A 6,000-nucleotide genomic window follows, 5' to 3' on the forward strand; every position below is an offset into this window, starting at 1 on the left:
CAGCTACTCAGGAGGTGAGGCAGGAGAATTGCTTGAACCCGAGGCGGAGGTTGCAATGAATCGAGATCACGCCACTGCACTCCAGCCTGGGCGACAAGAGTGAGACTCCTTCTCAAAAAATAAATAAATAAATAAATAGTAAATAAATAATAAATAACACGCTAGCAAGAGAAGAGAGAAGAACCTTAATTAATACAACTACATGCTTTTACCCATTAGTATCAATCATGGGGCCCACAAGTGTGTGATTCCCACCCTCACCCCACTCTCGCGTTCTCTGCAAGTATTGGAAGAGTCTCTGGAAACAAATCTGTTCCAGCATTCCTCATTTAACAGCAGCAGAAACACAGCTAGAGAGGTAAAGCGACTTTGCTGAAATCACCCCAATCAATGCTAGAAAAGGCTGTGAAACCCAATCCAGTGTCTCATAACTGAACTCGGACAAAAGGGGATGGAAAAGCTTTTGAAGGTAAAGGAACCATCTTACATTTTGATCATGCTGGTACTTATGCCTTGTATACAATAAGAAAAGTTAAACTGTACAGTTAAAGTGAGTGAATTTTAATGTATGTAAATAACACCTAAATAAACAGGAAAAAGCAAAAATACAAAAGTAGACTCAGTATTCTAGGGATCTGCAAAGTGTTCAGGGCTGCTTGAGACCACAGGATAAAGATGGTGAGACCCTTTTCCTAATAGTAACTTGATACCATGTTCTATAGAAACGGAGTGCTTAAATCGTAAGCCGCAGAATTCACTTGAATATTTAAGGTAAAACAGGAGCGTCCAACAGCTCTGCTATTGGAGTGCTACTGTGGGAAATTTGGGTTTTCCCTGATACTATGTCACACCATAGAAGTTGTAATAAAACTATTAGAATGTGATTCTTGTCAGTTCTGGTGACCATCTACTATTCTTAATTAGATTCAGAGAGGCTGGGGTGGGGAAGGGAGGACAGGGCCAGAGAATATGAGGAACACATGCAAACAGAGTGGGTGGTGCCCAGCAGCTGGGACAGCCAAGGAACCCATAAATAGCCATTTGTCTTCTATCTAATTTCAAGATAAAAGGTACAGTCACTTAGGTCAACAAAAGCCTGTTTACAAGATGTCATCACATATTTTAAGGTGCTGACCACAGTATAACTTGGCTGTAACAATAAAGAGCCATCTTTCTTCCCCCTCCCAATATATCCCAAGTGCCCCAGTTTCCCTCCCCAGAGGCAGCCACTTTCTTGGTGTACTTCCAGAGATCTTCTATGAAAGCTATATTCTCGAGCAGTTGAAGTGACTCTTACTCTCCTGGTTTCCACACCCTTGTGGTCTTGTGTACAGGTCTAGACGGTTCTCAGGTTCAGGCAAAAATTTACCCTAGCCCCACCCAAGCAGTCTCATCATTGGATCACTGGGTAATGCAAAAAGAAACCCTTTTTGTCCTAAAAATATTTATATTACCCTTTGACAACATAAAAAGGGATCCTTTGTGAAAATTTAACCTAAGAGCCAAGAAGGTAAGCATTTCTCTCCCCCCGCCCACCCCGTGAAAGTTCTCTTACTAAAACCCGCACAAAGAAGATGTATATGCTAACAAATGAAGGCCTTTGGAAAACTGTAATGAAGATAAAATTTGTTTTTCTTCTTTCTTCTTCCCTCCCTCTGCCCTTCTGTTTCCCTCCTCCAAAGTTTTCTTTTACCTCTACTCACAGGAACTCCGTATTTTCAGTGTTAAAGGCAGTCCAGGAAATAACCCTCTATATTAGTTTACAGATAGCTGTTAATGAATTAACAAGTTACTGTCCTTGGGATATTTGCAATTTCCAGAAGATTCTCTAGGATAATGATCTCAAGGAGTGGGAGAGGGATAGCAATCCCTTAGGACAAGATATAGGAATGCTTCAGAATCAGTTAATAATTTAAAAGAAAAAAATGTTTTATATGGTACATTTTAAGTGTATGCAAAAGTAGACAAAATGGGAGAATGAACTCCCATATACCTGTTGCTCAGTTTCAACAACTGTCAACTCAAGACCATCTTGTCTCATTTATATGCCCAACCACTGCCCTGTCCCTACTCTGCATTATTTTTGAAGCAAATCCCAAACATCATATTATTTCATCTGTAAATATCTTAGTGTGCATTTCTAAAAGTTAAGGGTTTTTTTCTTAATGTAGCCTCAATGGCATTATCCAACCTAAAAAAAAAATGATGATAACTATTTAATATAATCATATATACTGCCAGTGTTCAAATTTTTGATTGTCTCATAAATGTTGTCTTTTAAAAATACTTTGTTGGGAGGCCGAGGTGGGTGGATCACAAGGTCAGGAGATTGAGACCATCTGGCTAACACAGTGAAACCCCATCTCTACTAAAAATACAAAACTTAGCTGGGCGTGGTGGCGGGCACCTGTAGTTCCAGCTACTCGGGAGGCTGAGGCAGGAGAATGGTGTGAACCCAGGAGGCGGAGTTTGCAGTGAGCCGAGATGGCACTACCACACTCCAGACTGGGCGACAGAGCAAGACTCCATCTCAAAAAAAAAAAAATTTGTTGGTTTAACATGTCGTTTAACATGTTATGCTCTTCTCTATATTTCTTATGAATTGATTGTTGGATCTAGAAGTTTGATCAGACTTCGTTATACTTGGTATTTTATACTTCCATCAGAAGGCATATGATATCTGGTTGCCTTTCTTTCTGTGATGTTACCAGACATTGATGCTCAATGTGTAAATTCATTAATTCATGAATATGTTATAATTCTATTTCAGGGAGTGATACTCTGATTCTGTCATTTATTCTTTACTTACTTGCTGAATTCTTGTTGTGAAGACAAATTTCTACCTTAATTACATTTTGGTTACCCAGTGGTACAGTTTATATAGGAAAGAATAAATGCTTGATTCTTTGCCTTCATTTGCCAATTTCAATATAAGAAGTTGATCACTAGATTTAATGGTGGTCAATTAAGTTTTGGTTTTTATTTTTAGTATCATTTTGAATTCATGGAGTTCTACAAATTGATATGTTTTAATTGTTTGTAAATATTATGATACATATAATTTGAAAGTACTTACTTGACATATAGCTATATATTTTTAAAGACACAAGTCAGTCACTTTCTAATGCAAAGTACAGAGAGTAAGCAGAGGTCTATCTGAGATTCTCAACAGAGCTAGGGGGAGCACTGCCTGAGGATACATCTCAGATGCTGGGGATGTCTGAGATCTAATTTTTTTGTGATAACAAGGTCACATAGTTTCAAGATATGTTGAGAGGAATCCATGTATATCCAAAGGTATGACTCTCTAATGGTGAAAGTCAGATACCTCAGCTTCTGATTTGGGAAGATTCTAAGGAAGGAGTGTGTGTGTGTGTGTGTGTGTGTGTGTGTGTGTGTGTGTGTGTTCCTAGTAGCCTTAAATTAGATAGTTTCCTACATACAAGACCAGCTCTTCTGCAACATGTATACACGTATGTCTGTGTACACACCCAAAGCAATCCAGCCTCTTCCCGAGAGTGCTGGCAGAAATCAGTCTCTCACTAGCCTTATAAAATTGTGGAATTAGCTCACTTATTTGTTTAAAAAAATATTTACCTAACACTTACGTGCCAGGTACTATGCTGGCAGCCGAGGCTAGGAGAAAGAATAAGATCATGCCAGTCTCCTCAGGGAGTTCACAGTCTTGTCTGGGTGTAGGTAAGTACACAGACCATTACAATTCACTGTGCTGAATGCTGAACTGAACAATGCTGGATGCTAAGGAATCTGCAAGGACACATTTACCCAGGTGGGGGGATGCTGGTCTCAGGCTGAGAATATGTCAGCCAGACACATTCATTGAACACTAGTATTGAACTCAAAATTGATCAAAATTATGGATATGAGGCCATATGAGTTGTGTCTCCTGACCTCATCAACAGTAAGTTCGTGCGTTCAAGACAGGATATGATGGAGATAGAACAATAGGAAATTAGGAAGCTGTGTAGTCATCGGATTCCACAGCATTTATTATATGTGGAGCAATAAGCTTTCTAGGTGGAGCAGACTTTAGAAATGAGATTATGTCTGTGAAGAGCAAAGCTTTGTGATGCACGCTATATAACATAAAAATACAAAATATTAGTACATATGGCCCCTGCCCTTTCCATTCATCTGTACCCATAAGAAGTATCCACTGTGAAACTCAGAACCTGGAATATAGTGAACTTTTATAAATATGTTTCATCAGGTGTATCAGGGATTGATTTACATTAGGTCTAGCTTAAAATTGAAAATATTTTATCCTATTACTTTAGTTGAGAACAAGCCTTAAATGCTGTTAGAGGGCATCAAGTTTTGCATTGCTCCCCTAGTGGAATGTTGGTATTTTTCGTTCATTCATTCATTTTATCAAGCATTTTCTAAACTGTTACTGTGTTCCACGAATAACACTGGGCATCAGGGATTTCAAAAACTCAAACATCAGACTTTTCCCTTGACGATCTCAGAGTCTAGTTGGGAAGTTGGGAGACAAAGCAATTAACAAAGAATAACAGTGTCATGGGCTAAAAGATGTACAAAAGGTTTAAAGGAACCCAGAAGATAAAGAAACTCATTCTGCCATGGAGAAGAGGGAAAAGTTTGTGGGGAGCTGCACAGAGGATGGACCGAGTCAGGATTTCCTGGGTGAATAAATAGGAAGAGAGAATTCCAGGTAGAGGCAATAGCATGAACAAAAGTATAGAGACGTGTTTGGATAACTGCAAGTGGTCCACGTCACTGAGGTGGACAGGCAGGACAGGAGGGGTTAGAGACCTGGCAGGTGAGGAGCCAGTCCATGAAAGGCCTTGGATGCCTTGTGGAGAAGTTGACATCCAATCCCATAAAATGTGAGGAGCTGATAAGGAATTTCAAGCAAGGAAGTTATGTGATCAGATTTGGAGTTTAGAGCAATCACAAGGATGTCTGGTGTGGGTGTCAAGGCTATTAAATCTTCCCTTCTGATGCCTTACCTGAGCAATTAGTTTGCTTTGGATGCTGCCCACCACAACTTTGGAGACTTTTTCAGCTGGGCACTGTGGCTCATGCCTGTAATCCCAGCACTTTGGGAGGCCAAGGTGGGTAGATTAATTGAGATCAAGAGTTCAAGACCAGCCTGGCCAATATGACGAAACCTCATCTCTAATAAAAATACAAAAATTAGCCGGGCGTGGTGGCATGCGCCTGTAATCCGAGCTACTTGGGAGGCTGAGGCACGAAAATCGCTTGAACCTGGGAGATGGAGGTTGCAGCGAGCCGAAATTGTGCCACTGCATTCTAGCCAGGACGACTTTGAAGACGTTTTCATATGTTTACCAAGTGCTTCCTCCTACTTCTCAGCATTTATTGAAACCAGCATCTCAAGTCTCTCTTGGTATAATTATCATATTTTGAGACTGTAATGAGTTCAGTTTACCAGAAACATCTGTGAAATCCACACTCTCCATGCTGGTCACTATGCAAATATGGTTATAATATGATGGAATCACACGGGTGAACCCAAGGGTCCAGCTCTTCACAGCTCTTTTTTTTTTTTTTTTTTTTTTTTGAGACGGAGTCTCACTCTGTCGCCCAGGCTGGAGTGCAGTGGCGTGATCTCGGTTCACTGCAAGCTCCGCCTCCTGGATTCACACCATTCTCCTGCCTCAGCCTCCTGAGTAGCTGGGACTACAGGCGCCTGTCACCACGCCCGGCTAATTTTTTGTATTTTTAGTATAGACGGGGTTTCACCATGTTAGCCAGGATGTTCTCGATCTCCTGACCTCATAACCTGCCCACCTCGGCCTCCCAAAGTGGTGGGATTACAGGCGTGAGCCACCACACCCGGCCCCAGCTCTCCACAGCTCTTAACTTCTTATGTTCTCCCTTATCCCTGTGGGCTCAGAAACACTGCATCCATCTGCCCAACAAATGCTCAGATAATTCTTATTATTTATTTATTTATTTGAAACAGGGTCTCACTCTGTTGCCCAGGCTGGA

Source organism: Rhinopithecus roxellana, chromosome 8, assembly GCF_007565055.1.
Source record: "Rhinopithecus roxellana isolate Shanxi Qingling chromosome 8, ASM756505v1, whole genome shotgun sequence".
Classification (NCBI taxonomy): Eukaryota; Metazoa; Chordata; class Mammalia; order Primates; family Cercopithecidae; genus Rhinopithecus; species Rhinopithecus roxellana.